Source organism: Bubalus bubalis, chromosome 12 (genome assembly GCF_019923935.1).
Source record: "Bubalus bubalis isolate 160015118507 breed Murrah chromosome 12, NDDB_SH_1, whole genome shotgun sequence".
Classification (NCBI taxonomy): Eukaryota; Metazoa; Chordata; class Mammalia; order Artiodactyla; family Bovidae; genus Bubalus; species Bubalus bubalis.
In genome coordinates this window covers 31,800,985-31,819,235 of record NC_059168.1, presented here as the reverse complement: position 1 = coordinate 31,819,235, position 18,251 = coordinate 31,800,985, and the positions used below count along the sequence as shown (strand labels likewise).

The following is an 18,251-nucleotide window of genomic DNA, read 5'->3' as shown; positions in this document are numbered from 1 at the left end:
ATCTCAATTTTATAAAGTAGGCAGTTGTTCTACAAGTTGGAAGATAAAAGAATTAAAGCAAACACAAATTTCAAAGCAGTTGTGTTTATCACAATTCTGGATTTAAAAAAGAATTCTATTACTGGCTGCATAATGGGTTAAGGGGACATTAACTGTCAATATAAGCCTTAGACTGATACTTCAGATAAAGCATGTATATGTTGGAGGTAATCTGTGTTGCTTCACAGGGACTCAACATGGTTATAAGAAGGAGAAGATAGTAAAGGATCCCCAGAGATTTAGCTACAGATTATATAGCCTGTACTCTCCACCCAAAGAACTGAATGTCTGTTCTCTTCTGTTCATACACAAATGCACCAGATAATTTAAGAATTCTTTTCACTTTCCAGCTTGCCATTTAACTTTGTTACCTCTTATAAAGCTATTGTGTTGAGACTCGGGATTTTGGGTTTTAGGGTGGTCACAGCATGTGATTTGACCCACTTACCTGTTCCATATCCACTTTGGAACCATTTTAGATGCTACTCACTTTAGGAATAAATCTGGTTATAGAAGAGCAGAACATAAGTCACATGGAAAGAGTGGAGGATCAAAGACTTTATACTATATCAGTATCAGAGAAATTAGAGATGTAAAAGACTCATTAGCTGATTTGCCCTATTTCCATGGAAATTGCAGTGAACATTTTTCAAAGACCTAATCTATTTTTGTTTAAAATAAATGGAACTCAATGTAGATTCTTGTTAGAACTTGAAACTGCTGATTGTTGTGTTTTCTGGGTTGTTTTTCTTTTTAGATCTACTTGAGAGTTTGCATAGCTAATTATCGTGTTCTCATTTGTTTAATTCCAGCACTGCTGTAGGCTTTTTAGAATGGAGGAGGGGAGAGAAGCACTACCATAGTTTCACAGTGTATCAAGGAGCTGTTAAATCAAGGAGTGTGAACGACAGAGAGAGAGAGAGCGTGTGTGTGTGTGTGTGTGTGTGTTACTGAGTCCAAACTCACTCTGCTTGCTGCACACTTGACCAATAAATCCAAGACACAAGGTATTGAGGAATGACTTCATTCAAAAGCCAGCTGACTGAGATGGCAGACCAATATCTCAAAGTAACGAAGTTGTTGGGGTCTGCATGCCAATTTCTTTTACAGAGTCAGAGAGAAACGATTAGAACTAGAGTCCAAAGGCAGAATAGAGAGGAAGAGGCAGTGGGGAAATAAAGAGAAAGTGTCCTCGGTCTTGCATAACATCTCCAGGAATGGCCAGCCTTTGGAAGGGGTGTGTTAATTTCTTTTTATTGTAGCTACTCATGGGTGGACAGGGTCAGAGTCTCTCTTAGAGGTGAACAAAGGCACTTTAGTTTACAGTCAGGCAGACGGGCAGAGTCCTCTGATGCAGGCTCTGATGTATGATTCTAATAACAAAAGCAACGGAAAGCAAGTCTTAGAGTTTCCAACTTGGAATCAAAATAGGCTTCTTCTCTGCAACATGTGTGTGTGTGTTTTGGAAGATGGGTCAAAGTCAAGTAGTGAAGTGAATTTTAAATAACTGCCAGACTTTGGTAGCTAATAACATTTTTGTGAAGGTTTTGTGACTAACCAAATGTAAGTCCTTTGTGGTCTTATTTTATGTAGGGCACTTTGTATCCTGATGGATCCTTTGCAACAAAAGTTTTTGCTAGGAAATCTAAAAACTATATACTCTTAGAAATCCATTTCCGTACCCCCCACCCCCCCCCCCCACCCATGACTAAGTCTTTTTATTATTGGCTTAATTTTCATAGTATCATTTTAGATGGAAAAAGTCCATCTAAAGAGAGATGTTAAGAGAATTTGTTAAGAATTATTTCTTATATCAGTAACATTAAAACTTTCCAATGTTAGTGTTCTGTAGATGCCATTTATGACAGGAAAATGTTTTTGTCAAGAATTGCTGCTTTTATTACCAATGAATCATGAGTTCTTTGTGAAGGGTGTTGGAATTCAGAAGCATCAGATGAAACATATAAGAGCAATTAAGATCCTGATAGTTCAAATAAGATGCATTTACTTCTTTTGTATGCTTTTTTGCTTTTGGTAGTGGTAGTGTTGCTTGGGGGTGGAAGGCATTTGACAGTGACTCAAATTACACACTTTAATCTTCTTTCCAGCATTATAGGATGGGACCTTTTTAAAAAGCAATTCCTCCACATTTCACTAGAATGAAAATTTGCTTTAACTGAACATCCCTAAATAATTATCATGCTTCTTATAGGGATACATCCATTTTGAAGAAGAAATTAATGTGAAATTCAGTAGAATAATTTTAAAGCTATTTCATCTTGGGAGTGCACCTCTTTATAACAATGGCATAAATGATACTGTTGAATTTATGTATACAGCTTTACTTAAAGCAGCCAAACTGATGAGACTGGCTAGTTAAGAGTAGGTAATAAATAACTAGATCTCCACACTTGCATAAATAGCTGGATAGATACAAAGATAGATAAATAGATATATAGACAGAATTTTTGTGATTTCTGGTTGCTATAAGCAACAGAGACAGTTATTTCTAAACCTCTCAGGACCCAATGAATGGCAAACATTGTTTGCCTAGTGATTTGAACCTCCACATATGAACTCGGTTGAATGCTTGAGAGTTAAGATGGAACTCATACACAATCTTGCAAGCCATCGCCATGGCAACATACTTAAAATTTCAAGGTCTATCTCCCTTGAGTTTGCACCTGCAGTTAGCTTATTGTGAAACAAAAAGGCTTTCCAACTTGAAAATACTTTGGAATGGTTGGAAGTATGTTTTTAAATAAAGTGGAGTTTAAAAGTTGAAAAGCAAAATAGAAATTCAGGGAGAAAGTACAATTGCATTCTTCATGCAATATTTAACTATTTTCTACTCCTACTTCACAATATTATTCTAAGCTAAGCTAAGTCGCTTCAGTCGTGTCCAACTCTGTGCGACCCCATAGACGGCAGCCCACCAGGCTCCCCCGTCCCTGGGACTCTCCAGGCAAGAACACTGGAGTGGGTTGCCATTTCCTTCTCCATTGCATGAAAGTGAAAAATGAAAGTGAAGTCGCTCAGTCGTGTTTGACCCTCAGCGACCCCATGGACCACAGCCTTCAAGGCTCCTCCGTCCATGGGATTTTCCAGGCAAGAGTACTGGCGTGGGGTGCCATTGAGGCAAAGGTGGATAGACAACCTATTGTGGATGATAGGATGTTGGGGTTTACCCTCTCAAATGACAAATGTGCTGCCTCCTGGTAGGCTAGAGGTAACCTACCTGCAGCGTTAGTCACTCAGTCACGTCTGATTCTTTGTGACCACATAGACTGTAGCCACCAGGCTCCTCTGTCCATGAAATTCTCCAAGCAAGAATACTGGAGTTGGGAACTGTTCCCTTCTCCATGAAATTTTTCCAACCCAGGGATCAACCCTGGGTCTCCTGCATTGAAGACAGATTCTTTACTGTCTGAGCCACCAGGCATACTTCAAACATACCTGCATGCCTTATGTAATAACATAGGTGAGAAGAGATAAGATTTATTTACTGTTTATTATGCCCCATATTGACAAAAAATTAAGTCAAAAAAGATTTTAAAAAATACATGGAGAATTTTATTTGTGCCAAATTTGAGGATTATAACCACAGAAAGGCATTTCAGAAAGTTCTCAGTACTGTTCTGTTGGTTAGAAATCAAGGCACAGTTATGTAAGTTTTTTGAGACCGAGATCTGTACATCAAATGACATATTAATGACTGTTTACATAATCCATATCTAAGTGGCATCGAGATAGGTCATCTGACCCATTAGAAGATCAAGAAGAAATGCTATTGTTTAAGGAGTTGCCTTGTTGAGGCTAGGAGAATGTTACTCTTTATAGTTGAGAGGATATTTTTCCTGATAATGGAGATTTCAGTTCAGTTCAGTCACTCAGACATGTCCGACTCTTTGCGACCCCATGAATCACAGCATGCCAGGCCTCCCTGTCCATCACCAACTCCTGGAGTTCACTCAAACTCATGTCCATCAACTTGGTAATGCCATCCAGCCATCTCATCCTCTGTCATCCCCTTCTCCTCCTGCCTGCAATCCCTCCCAGCATTAGGGTCTTTTCCAAGAGTCAACTCTTCACATGAGTGGCCAAATTATTGGAGTTTCAGCTTCAGCATCAGTCCTTCCAATGAACACCCAGGACTGATCTCCTTTAGGATGGACTGGTTGGATCTCCTTGCAGTCCAAGGGACTATCAACAGTCTTCTTCAACACCACAGTTCAAAAGCATCAATTCTTTGGCACTCAGCTTTCTTCACAGTCCAACTCTCACATGCATACATGACCACTGGAAAAACCATAGCCTTGACTAGACGGACCTTTGTTGGCAAAGTAATATCTCTGCTTTTGAATATGCTATCTAGGTTGGTCATAACTTTCCTTCCAAGGAGTAAGCATCTTTTAATTTCATGGCTGCAATCACCATCTGCAGTGATTTGGGAGCCCCAAAAAATCAAGTCTGACACTGTTTCCACTGTTTCCCCATCTATTTCCCATGAAGTGATGGGACCAGATGCCATGATCTTAGTTTTCTGAATGTTGAGCTTTAAGCCACCTTTTTCACTCTCCACTTTCACCTTCATCAAGAGGCTTTTGAGTTCCTCTTCACTTTCTGCCATAAGGGTTGTGTCATCTGCATATCTGAGGTTATTGATATTTCTCCCAGCAGTCTTGATTCCAGCTTGTGCTTTTTCCAGCCCAGCGTTTCTCATGATGTACTCTGCATATAAGTTAAATAAGCAGGGTGACAATATACAGCCTTGACATACTCCTTTTCCTATTTGGAACCAGTCTATTGTTCAATGTCCAGTTCTAACTGTTGCTTCCTGACCTGTTTGGTCAATGCATAATGCTGATACACAAAGCACAGTTTGGGGAGAGAAGAGGCCAAAGGTCAGAGAAGATTTTTTTGTTTAAATTTCTCTTGCCTTACCATAAAAGTATAGGTTTTATTTCTCAACCAGCAATAGTGCTAAGTATTTCATTGATCATGCTCTTCTTAATTCTTACAACTATATCACCAGGGTTAGTACTGCATTCCTCCCATTTTATAGATGAGAGGTTAAGTGAGTCACCCAAGTTCTAACAGCTCTAGATTTAAACTCAAGTCTAACTCCAGTATCCATGCAGAGTCACTGTGAGGCAGGATACTAGCACACCTCAATTTGTCAGGAGAAAGCCTGGATGTGGGAAGCAAGAAAAGTAGCTCCACCAGAGAGGATCTCTCTCTCTCTACCCTAAATGTATTCACTCTGCTGCTGCTGCTAAGTCGCCTCAGTTGTGTGCGACTCTGTGCAACCCTATAGATGGCAGCCCACCAGGCTCCCCCGTCCCTGGGATTCTCAGGCAAGAACACTGGAGTGGGTTGCCATTTCCTTTTCCAATGCATGAAAGTGAAAAGTGAAAGGGAAGTCGGTCAGTCATGCCTGACCCTTAGCGACCCCATGGACTGCAGCCTACCAGGCTTCTCCGTCCATGGATTTTCCAGGCAAGAGTACTGGAGTGGGTGCCATTGCCTTCTCCATATTCCCTCTAGGATACACTAAATGAATCACTGACTCTGGATATACAGTTGAACCCTTGCATGTCAGCATCAGGTTCCACCTATAAATACAAGCCTGCATACTCCTCCTCCATCTTTCAGCTAGCGAGGTGGTCAAAGATAGTAAAAGGCAACCTCTTCCTTCTTACATTGCACATGCCCCTCCCTGCAAACTCAGGTGAATACCAAGGAGGCTTGGCTTCTATTTGACTAAACCTTAGAGGGGGAAAAAAAAGATTGAGGAGTTTGGAGTCTAGTTCCAATAGAATTTCTTGGGATTAATGAAGTAAGAAAAACCATTTTGAGAATTATCACAGTAAAAATATTACTGGGTACTCACTTACCAATAAATGCACTGCCTTCAGAAGGAACTTTGCATTTTGAGGCAACTAAACCCTGTATATTTTAGGCCATAAACCTTGACTCTGAAGTACCTGGACTTTCTTGTTTGAGGGCTTCTCTGACACAATTTCTAAGATAGTTAGAAAACGTTGATTATCTGATCATCTAGATTTTCATCTCAAAGCAGACATGAAGGAGCAAATTTGAAGACAGAAACGGTATCTTTAAAACCTGACAGTGATAGACAAAAGAGAAAAACTAGTAAGAGTAGGCATCAGCTAAAACATGGAAGTGTAGTTTGAGGACCTCTGGAGCAGGCCAGTGATACTGTTCTCTTTGGCATCTGAGGTCCTTACTGTGTTATAGGTAGTACTGATGCTCATAACGGTGTTACCAAGCCATCAAGAAAAGCTTGTCTTTCTGTTTACATGATGACACTTATGTGTTTCAAAAGTTCTCATAATGAGAAGTGACTTTTTTTTTTTGTCAGTAGAAGGCTTAATTCTTGTCCTTAATCAGCAGGCATGCTAGTAATGAGAACGAAGATAAGATTAAGGGATTGCAGAGGTGTGTGGGGGAGGAAAAAGTTCATCCAGGTAGAGAGGCATGATAGCAACTTCCAGGAAACATGTTAGAATTGAAAGGAACTGATTGTAAATGCAAGGCGAGAGAGAGAGAAAGAGAGAGAGAGAGAGAGAGAGGGAGAGGGAGAGAGAGAAAGAGGGAGAGAAACTATCCAAATGAGGACATGGGTAAACGTTCAGAGATAGAAGGGTTTTACATGTGACCTTTACTTAGCACAACATTTTTAAACAAAGAAAAATGTGTGTAAATAGTAGTAGAAGAAGGGGTCATTCATGGAAAAATTAATAAAATGTGTTGTTTAGTCCCTAAGTTGCATCCAACTCTTTTGCGACCCCACGGATTGTAGCCTGATGGGCTCCTTCTGTCCATGGGATTCTCCAGGCAAGAATACTGGAGTGGGTAGCCATTTCCTTCTCCAGGGGATCCTTCCGCCCCAGGGATGGAACCCATGTCTCCTGAATTGGCTGGCAGGTAATTTACCACTCACTAATGGTGCAGTGATTTGCCACTGCACATCTGACTGTGCCCACTTAGAGTTTCCCTCCCTTTACTCTAAGGGAACTGGAAAAAAATAACTCAAAGAGTCCCTAGACTCTGAAACAGTAGCATTTGACAAATGCTTGGTTACATCATGCAGCTAGGGAGAAGAAAAGAGAAGCCCCTGGGCTTTTCAATACACTGGCACTATTATGATGTTTTTTGAGGTGTTTTAGAAAGAGCTCTCAATTCAGTTATGTAATTTACTCTGTTTATAGGAGGTTTAAACACAGATGTGTGTATTTAAGCCAGGAAATTGTACTTAGTTTGTGAAAGGGATGTCTGTGTCTGAAGTTTGCAGGAATCCAGGGCTAGGAATCAGAGAAGACAATGCCACTCCACTCCAGTACTCTTGCCTGGAAAATCCGGTGGACGGAGGATCCTGGTAGGCTGCAGTCCATGGGGTCACACAGAGTCGGACATGACTGACGTGACTTAGCAGCAGCAGGGCTAGGAATAAACTTTTCTTTCAATGTTAAAGGGAGAACAAAGCAAGAATGTATACAGGGCCTGCTTTACTATTTACATAGTAAATACTCTCAATAACATCTTCTAAGTGCCAACCCCTGTGCTAAACAGCTTGCCTATCTAGCCCTAGAGAATTTCATCCTCATAAAAATTCTGCAAAACTGGTGTAAATAATGTCATTTTTACAGCAAGAAACCTAAAGAAGCTAGATAACTTGCTCAACATCATGTAGCTAATAAGTGGTGGAGTTACAATTTCAGCCTAGTCAATTTAGCTCTGACACTCATGCCCCTTCCATGCTCAAGGGTCAAAGAGAGATTTTTCTGCTCATAGATGGGCTCTATTTATCATACACCTGAAGTTCTCCAAACAATTCTAGGCAGGGAAATCTGGTTCCATATTATATCCCTCCCTTGCTTAACCTCTTATTAATCAAAAGTATTCATTAAATGATTGTGAATGGATGAATGAATTAGTGAATAAGTGAGTGTATGGTAAAATCTATCAAATGATATAAATTTCAAGAGTGCATCCTATGATCACTTATCTGATGGCTGGTCTCAGCCATGTTTATGTGATTTATTTCAGGAAAAAGACAAAAGTTACATTCTGTAGTTGGAATTTGAAGGAAAACATTCTAAAGGCATAGCTTCTTTATAATCTAATGAAAGTATTCACAGGGTAAGACTATTGAAACAGAGTGCAGGGGAGACTGAGTTGGGGAAATATTATATAGGAAAAAAAGCAGAATAGCTGTCATTTTTTTTTCACCTTTCTTTAAAGCAGGCTATATCTTATTGCTTTCTCAAAGGAGCGGAGATGCTTCATAAAAGCAGGCAGACCAACTTATTGCAAGACATTTTTAGCTTTTCTTTCCTTCTAACTTTCAGTCATTTTCTCTTTACAGTTAAAGATAATGTCACTTTTTGCTATTTCTCTACCATAAATCTCCAGCCATGAGGTATAATGTAAAAACCAGTTATAAAGTTTCATTGTCACTTCTAGAGATGGTAGAAGGCAGATAAAATCTTTCAAAAAGTGTGATTTTTGCCACAATTCTCATCTCCCACTCTTAGGAGTTATACTCCTGGAAAATAATCTATACTTTCTCACTCTTATTTTGAGATTTAATGAGCTGTTATAAATAAGCAATTGTGACAAAAATACACTCAGATATAGTGAGCTTAGAGAGGATGACCATCAGGAAAAGATTATTTCAAATGATTCTACCAATTCAAGTGTCACATATAATATTTCTTCTATTTTTAAAGATGAATTCTTCACTCAACTTTATTCATTCTATTTTCACAATCATAATTATTTTCATCAAGTGCTGATATTGAAATTGCAGGTGGTTAAAGAAGCCAATTTTAGAGTATGATAAGATTTTTTTCCATCTTTATTGAGGTATAATTGACAAAATTGTTTAAGGTATATGAGTTGATGTTTTGCTATCTATCATTACCATTACAGTCAATGGTGATGACATTTTAAATCTACTCTATTGAACCGTGATAAATGTAATAGGTGTTCAAGGGCTATAATCATAGAAAAAAAATCCTGTCCCACAGAAATATATGAAATAAGATAAAACATATAGCTAGGCAGTTCCAAAACTTTTAGATCTAAAAACAATTTGGAAAGGCACATACCTCTGCTGTTCTAATGCACTAAGAAAGTATTGTTCAGTGTCTTATAAAAGTTAATCCTCATATTTTTAATCCATCTAAGGAACGTGACCAAGGCAACAACACAACTATAAACACTGATACAACGACTACAATAAGAAGCATTGTGATGCAAGTATCGCACTTAGAATGAGTCTCTTTTTCTTCTCTCCTCGGCTCCCCTCCCTATTTCTTCTCCTTCTGTCTCTGTTTCTCTATCTCTCCTTTAATTAGCAGTATTGCTAAGTGATCTCTTTTTCTTACTTTCTGTTCATTTATTTGCTCTAGATATAATAGGGCATGACTCAGAGTCAACTCAATTGTCACAATCTTCTAAGTCCCAGAAAAGTGAATGAGAAGGAGAGTTTCAAGGGAACTCCGATAGCCCTGCATCTGTACCGTACCTCCCTCAAAGCTCTGACCTGGAGAAGAAGAAATGACAGAACTAGACGTGTACTGGCACTGCCCATCTTGTAGGTTACCAGTGAGATTGAAACATGTGTACTCAGCAAGCAGTGCTGAAGTAAATCACATCCCTATATAAAAGGGATCTTCTCAAGAATTAGCAGCCTTTATATGAAGGGCCATTTGGAGTGCGAGATAACGATCTTATTCGAATAACTGAGGGGACAAAAGGATTTCGTGACATGAAAATGAAATATATTCAATTAAGTGGATATTTGGCTGCCTTCCTTAAGCACTCCTCAGAACAGTTCTTCATATTGTCATGTGAAGAAAAAAGTAACTGTATTAGTTGTAATAATAGCATATTAACATTGCTTTTGAGAACTTTCATATTTATAAAGTGCCTTCACACATTTCAAAATGGATCCCATAATATCCCTATGAGATGGAGAAGTTATTTTGTCATATACAAATTATTGTATATACATTTTTCCACATGTATATATAATATATATACACATATATATTTGCATATATAATGTACATATTCTTATGTACTGTTGCAAACACAGAAACCTTTTCAAGATGGTAATACTACTTATAAAACCCAGGTCAAGACTTTATATATATTTTATATTATTGATCAGCATGCAACGAAGTAAACTGAAGTGGTTCAACAGTAACATATTCCAAATATGTATAAGGAACCAAAGTAAGTACGCATCACAAGGAGTGAAATAGTCAAATTTGGAAGCTTGGAGGTCCAGTTTAACTATAACCAGCAAGGACTCCATCTTCTTAGTTCATGAACACAATAACATTTTAACATTTAAGCCAGATCACGTTTACTCTTAATCACTCTGCTAGAAGCGCTCATAGAGATGATGCTCAGATACTAGGTAAGATATTGGTATAGAACCTTACAGATATACAACAAATGGGTCAAAAAAAATCAGAAAACCAGCTGTCAATTATATCAACATTATTTCCAACCACATCCCTATTTCTTGCTGTCGCATACTTCAAGGATTGTGTGGGATGGAAGTTCTCATTTATTTCCAGGTTAAGCTCTATCAAGGGAACTTTTCTCATGGTCCTGCCCTGCAGGGAAGAAGTGTTCTGGATGACTAGCTGCCTGTGATTCCTTCTTTACCTTGACTTCAAACCTCCAATTCTAGGGGTATGATATAAATGAGACTGTCCTGATCGGTGAATACATATTTAGATTGCAACTGGAGAAGCAACCAGTGTTATTAACAAATGGTCACTTCCACTTATCTATTCCTAAGATGTAATGAGATAATTTGACAAAACCCTAATGATGGTTATGTGAGAGAGACAAAGATAAATATCTCATTACCACTTATGTTTTGAAAACAGAAGTTAATAAGAGAGACTTTGGAAGTTTTCATCAGTGGATTAATGAGAAGAGAGACAAGGGGTCCATTGAGTTAATTTTGTAGCCAGTGTGGCCTGCAATGTTCTAAGTCAAGGGGTAAAATAGGAAAAGTTTCAATAATCTACATTTTCTTTCTGTCCCAAAGTATTTAGTTATGCATTTATATGCAGAGATGGGAGTCCAGATCTTTAAAGTCTTTAAAAAAGTAAGTTAAGAAAAGATTAACACAAGTAAAGAACTTTCTGGGTTTACTCCATTTCAGAGCAATGCTGCTGCTGCTAAGTCACTTCAGTCGTGTCCGACTGTGTGTGACCCCATAGACGTCTGGCAGCCCACCAGGCTCCCCCGTCCCTGGGACTCTCCATGCAAGAACACTGGAGTGGGTTGCCATTTCCTTCAGAAATATTGTTCTATAAATATTTGAATTTTTGTAAGTGGAGTAAACAGTTAAACTCCAGAATTCATTGTATTCCTTTTTTAGTGCCACTTCATGCGCTGCCATATCAAGTGATGCAATAGCTGTGGATATGTCTCCTAGTACTCCTGTGGGCTTTCTTTATGATACGTTTAGTGGTTACTTATATAAAATCCAATGCTTTCCTTTGCCACCTTTTAATTTACCTTAAATTTATTTCATTTTGTATCTTTTTAATCACATCAAACCCTTTAAAAAACAAAATGGTTTAAGATGGATGGATAAATGAATAGATAACGGGATGAGTAATGAGTGGAAGGATAGAAATCACCTGGAATGACAGTCAGTCATAATCTACTGGGAGTCAGAATTATCTCATAGTCTTGCTATTCATTTGCAGTATAATTGGGATCAAACAAAGAGACTTCGTTTTCTAGCTTCAGTTTCCTAATATGTAAAATCAAGAACTTGGACCAATGATCACTAGGGTCTGACTCAGTCCAACTGCTTGACTAAAGCATGATTCCATTTGCTAGCGTGTTAAACGCCAACAAGGGAAACTTGGATTTGGGGGACATGTTGTTGAAACTATCCATCATAGGCTTTTTACAATTATAAACTGTTTTGGCCTCATTACCAGTAAAGATTTTCAGTTCAACCTGTGTAACTAATTAGTCTATTCAGTCATAATAGTTAGACTAAAAATTCACACTGACACAGCTAGAAGCATAGATTTACACTGTAAACATCTGCCACTATTTATTTAATTTGGAAATGTCCAAATTTCCTTCAGACTTCAGAAAGGTCTTTGTTCAAAACCAAAACAAACCAAGAGGAAATGCATTCAATCACATGCATATTCTAGTTTCCCTTTCAGCACCTCCACTCCACTACCAGCATTCTTTGGAGGTCTTACACTCCCAAATTCTAATTCATGGGCATCCAAGAGAATAGATTATTCCAATTCCTTTCTGAAAATTTAAACTTTCCTTTTAACTTTTCCTTTGGCTAGTGCTCCTACTTGCTCTGGCTTAAAATGGAAATGAGCATAGAGGTCAACAGTATCTTAAAGAAAGATAAAAATTATTTTTTTTATTTAAAAGATTAATTTCAAACTTCCTGATGCCAGGTTTTTATTTTGCAGGGACTTCCCTGGTGGCTCAGAGGGTAAAGAATCTGCCTGCAATGCAGGAGACCCAGGTTCAGGTCCTGGGTTGGGAAGATCCCCTGGAGGAGGGCATGGCAATCCACTCCAGTTTTCTTGCCTGGAGAATCCCACAGACAGAAGAGCCTTGTCGGCTACAGTCCATGGGGTCACAAAGAGTCAGACACAACTGAGCGACTAACACTCTTTTGCATAGCTTTGCTAAAATATAATTTTTTTTTGTTTCATTAAGCAGGGATTCAGTTCATTTCTTTCTTTCATAAGTTCATTTTTCTATGGCATTCTTTCCACATCCCTGTCTTCCCCTTTAGAGTTTTTTCTGTTAGGATGACCAGTATCAAATGCATATAAAAATGCATGTTAGAATGAGTAAGGCGTTCGTGATATCTTTATGTGGTAAGTTTTTCTATCCAGTTTGCTTGCACTGTTCTGAAACCATTGCATACATTTTAAACAGCCAAGAAATTCTGAAGAAAATCGAATGGCTTTCAAGTCTGTCATTTCCAAGAAGACAGCTGATTTATGGTCACTTTTTATAATAACCTAAAGCATCAATTGAGGGAAAAAAATTTTAAAAATGTGAAAGCTGGCTGTTTTCAAGGATATTTCAGTTTTTCCCTAAATATTCATGAATGCCAATGTTCAAACATTCAAATTGGGTGAATAAGTCTACAAACGGGTATTTTTTTGGCACTTAACTGTCACACTCAGAGTAATAGTACCTTCACCTGCATTCTGCATAAGCGTGTTGTTGGTAAATATTTAATGAAGTAATAGAGATGGGGGCACTCTTACATTTCAATCAAAAGAAGCTATTAGTTTGATCGTTGTTGTTTCTATTAATGAGTGAATTGTTCCTATGTTTTAGAGTAGAATGGGCATAATCAATTATTTGCAGCTAGGAATCACAACTTAAACTCTCTCAGGTAGTAACAATATTTTGTGCCCATCAGAAAATGCTGTGCCCAGATGAGTAACTAATTTGTTGGTGACTAATTGATCTTCCAGAGAAGGCAATGGCACCCCACTCCAGTACTCTTGTCTGGAAAATCCCATGGATGGAGGAGCCTGGTAGGCTGCAGTCCATGGGGTCGCTCAGTCAGACATGACTGAGCGACTTCACTTTCACTTTTCACTTTCATGCATTGGAGAAGGAAATGGCAACCCACTCCAGTGTTCTTGCCTGGAGAATTCCAGGGACAGCAGAGCCTGGTGGGCTACCGTCTATGGGGTCTCACAGAGTCAGACACGACTGACGCGACTTAGCAGCAATTGATCATTTTCTTTGTTACTCACATGCTGGAACTAAAATGGATCCTTCACGTATTGGATCTCAGATTATTATTATTACTTTTATTAGATTACTGAGCATGGGATTGATATCTTTATGTGGCATCTGCTACTCAAAGAAACATGAAAAATAAGAACCAAAGCTTCACTGAGATGATGGAATATGCAAAGTTTCTAAAGTCCTTCTACATTTTAAATAGGATTAACTAAAATTACCAATTTGATATATTTCTTTTGTGGTTTGATTTGATCATATTGTTTGGGAATTCTATATATGTCTTACAATTGTTTTGTGTTTTTTTTGTCTTTATTTTATTTTATTTGCACTTTTTCTCCTTTGGTGAAAACTCTAACTTCCCCCACCTAAAACTTCTTGGATGCAGATTATCAGTGCAATGGGTCAGACCTAGTTTGAGGAGTTTGTGTCGCTAGTTGTGAATCCTGGCTTTTTTTTTTCTGGAAAGTTCACCTAGTGATAAATCTGATAGGGAAAACTGTCAGATTCAGTGCTGAAAGGCAGATATGAATGTTCTCTTCCTTCCTGAGCAGCTCCATGTAAACAGAAGTATCAGCCAGAACAAGTGTCCATCAATTAGTCAAATATATCACATGTTAGGTGGCAGTGCACTCAATCAGTTGTCTCAGTCAGCTTAGTCTAAGTTGATAAGTCTAAGAGATGAGACTGAATACTGTTAAAATGAGGGCGCACCATTGCTCGAGACAACTATTTTTTATGTTGTATTTGGATGTATAGCTGAATAGACTGCTCCTGTGTTTTGTTTTGTTTTGTTTTTTTCCCCTCCCCTGGCCGCACACTGCATGGCATGTGGGATCTTAGTTCCCTGACAGGGATCAAAACCATAAACATGCCTCCTGCTTTGGGAGCATGGAGTCTTAGCCACTGAACCAGCAGGGACGTCCCCTACTGGTGCTGTTTAGAAATAAAGTTTCAATTGAAATTTTAGAGTAAATCAAGAATTTCTTTGTGGGTATCAAATTCATAGTGGACGTCTTTGCACAATTTAAGTATGCTCCTTTCCTTACAAAGTAGATTTGTCCTGGTAGAGTTTTCTTGTAGGTGTTTCCATTAGAATATTTCAGTCTTCAGCAAAACTGTTTACCATGAGGAATAAAGTCTAGTAATGCTATTCTGAGCAAGGATATAATATTACAGACTAAGTTTATCTATCCTCTCATCATATCTTCTTACCACACAGATATGCAATTGTGCTATATTCAAAAAGTAAATATGCCACAAATTCCGTCATTAAATGTGGTGATAGGCAAAAAGTCTCTCTGCAGAACAAAAATACATCAGTGTTTCTCTACTTTCTAACCCACTGAATGGTCACTACCTAATAACTCTGAACATTAAATAAATGAATGTTGATTTAGCATGTAAAATAAACTAAAAATCAGCCACCTCTTGAGTTTTCTAATGTCTTACTATTCATTAAAAACTTCCTTTCCCTCCCATTCTGAGTACATTTTCCTCCCCTATACCAGGTTGATATTGATCCATAAAACATGTGAATTAAGTTTCAGTGCCTTTAATTCTTGAATTGTGTACAAGTCTTTTTTTCCCTAAAGGTAAATAAACATAAAGTAGTTTTAGCAGACATTTTGAACAAGCACAGATGTTGGCCATGAAAATATCCAGACCACTCTGAATTAAGGAAGACCAGCATGCGCTTTGACCTATGAGTGGTTAAATACACAGTTAAGGACACTTATCTAAATGTATGGTTATGAAAAGACAGTGCCTTTGCTTGATCACTATTCTGTTTTCTTCAGCAGGTCGTCTCTTTTCTGGGAAAGGTTATAAACATCAGGGAAAAGTATATTGAAGAATAGAATTGATTAATGTAACATGTTTGAGTTTCTTCTACCTCTCTTCAACAGCATGTCATAGGGAGACACTTCCAAACACAGTGAATTAAATTTAAATTACACAGCTTTGGCTAGAAAAGTGTTTAGTTAATTCAGCCCCTGGAATGAAATTTGATTTTCCTCCCTACACTTGAGCCACTTCCTGATTTTTCATACAGTGATGATTTCTATCATGGCATCTATTGATTTGAGATCTTTTATTCACAAGACTGTTGCTGGATTTTAATTTCTGAGAGAAAAATATGAAAAAAGTATATTGTTTATATCAGGGAAAGTACACTAAAAACTAAAATATAGTTGTACAATAGGGTCATATTTGTACGGTGACTTTTTTTTCCTACTGTAAAAGGCTATAGGAGGTACTATTTATTCTATGACATCTTTTGTTATTTTAGGTACTGTGATTTGTGAAAGATAACACTGAGAACATTCTGACACTTTCTGTTTGCTGTGGAATTGTTCCAGAAGGCTGTGGAATGTAAAAAATAGGTCGACTTTTAAAACAAAATTTAACTTGTGCAGCCTAAATAATTTAGTTTGCCTGAAACCCTAGACTGAGTTACTCATTTCTTGTCTTTGAATTTCTTTTAGGAAGAAACCTTTATTATTTATTTCTTATGTTTGACTTCTAATTCAGAATTTAAATCTAGGAAGCAAAAGATGGAAACTTAGTTCAACCAAGTACCAATAGAGCTACTCTATTCTTGTATAGAAACTAACAAGAGATGTAAGGTTGAGAATAATTCACATATACAACTTCCAGTTCAATATCTAAAATTAAATTATGTAGTGCAAAAAACATTAAATCAGTGCTCCATTTGTGAGACAATAATGTTGATACTCTCACAACTTTTGTAAATATTTCAAAGGTGCTCCTATTCTAGTCACTTTCCATGTACTAAGTTCGTCTTTACAACAGCAGGAACAGTGCTCTCCAATTTTTTCAGATGAGAAAAACAAGGAACAGAACAGGTTTTGAGTTTTTGGAACAGGGGTTCTCAACTTCTGCACCATTAGCACTTTGGAAACTTTGGAATCAGATCTTTCGTTGCTGGGGGCGCTGTCACATACAATTTAGAATTTTTAGCAGCATCCCTGGTGACCACTCATTGAATGCTAATAGCAACTCACCTACTCCCACCCTCCACCCAGCTGATACGACTAAGATGTCTCCAGACATTACCAAATGTCTTCCCAGATGGAGGAAGGGAGAGGGGACCACGTCACTGCCAGGATGAGAGACCCTAGATTAAAGAATTTGTCCACATCCTGCTCCTCCTCCCCGTCCCCCAACCAAGAACAAAACAACATCCCTTTCTGGATTTCATCAATAGAGTTAAAATGCCTCAAGGAAAATGAGAAATTTTTTTCTAACTTGAAATTAATTTTAAAGAGTATCCACTGTAGTTTAAAAAAAAGAAGAAAAAACAGTATCTTTCTACTTAAAGTTGGCTTTTGAAAAGCAGATTATCAGTTCTGGGGCGAATTGGAACAATTGACCTGGCAGACCTCTTAATCCAATAACTTGTTATTATCAAGTCAGGTTGGATGTTATCCTGAGAGACATGCTCGTGCCAAAAGAAGGATGTGTTCTTGCCTTTTAAAGCTCACTTTAATGAAAGATACCTACGTGACTATCACACCAATTGCTGGTGGCTATCACTGGCATTAACAGTTACAATTCCAGGAAAACCAGCATTTGAACTTCTTTTAATATGACAGCAGCGAAATAAATGAATTTGGTCTCCCAACTTAATTGCCAAAAGGAATTAAGAGAAGAATAATGTGAAACCATCTCAAAATACTATTAAAAATACTTCATAAAGTTATATTGTGAAGCACTAACATCTGAACAAGTTCTTTATTCTTAATTAAAGAGCTTGTACTTGAAACATTTTGACCCTAATTTTTGTCACAAATATACATCATCCCTTGTCTCCATTTTTCAAAGTGACACTATTCTCTTAATATTTATATATTTATACTTTACCCTGTATTGGGCTTCCCTGATGGCTCAGAGTGTAAAGAATCTGCCTGCAGTACTGGAGACCTGGGTTTGATACCTGGGTTGGCAAGATCCCCTGGAGGAGGGATTGGCAACCCACTCCAGAATTCTTGCCTGGAGAATCCCTATGAACAGAGAAGCCTGGTGGGCTACAGTCCATGGGGGTGCAAAGAGTCGAACATTACTGAGTGACTAATCATGGCACACTTTACCCTCTATTAGATACTCCCTTAATAAAAATATATTTTATCATATTTCTTATTTTTTCTTTCCTTTAAGACTCCTATTATAATTCTACTTTTCAATAAGGATTTCATCAATATTGCAGTTCTGAGTATTGTCTAAACGGTTATAATCTCTTAATCCTTAACAGATATAATGAGATATTTTCCTTCTTGTACCTTCAATTCTCTCTGTGTTGCCTTAGCTTTAGCCAAATATGATGCAAACCTTCAGTTTCTATGAAATATCTATGCTGAGTTTACTGCTGC

At 37.9% G+C, this 18,251-nt stretch overlaps 1 protein-coding gene across 30 annotated transcripts in view; it reads left to right on the top strand.

Moving 5' to 3' along the window:
• The window catches only part of NRXN1 (neurexin 1), a 1,220,650-nt gene that overhangs the window by 1,166,212 nt on the left and 36,187 nt on the right, over window positions 1-18,251 (top strand). The window lies entirely within an intron of this gene.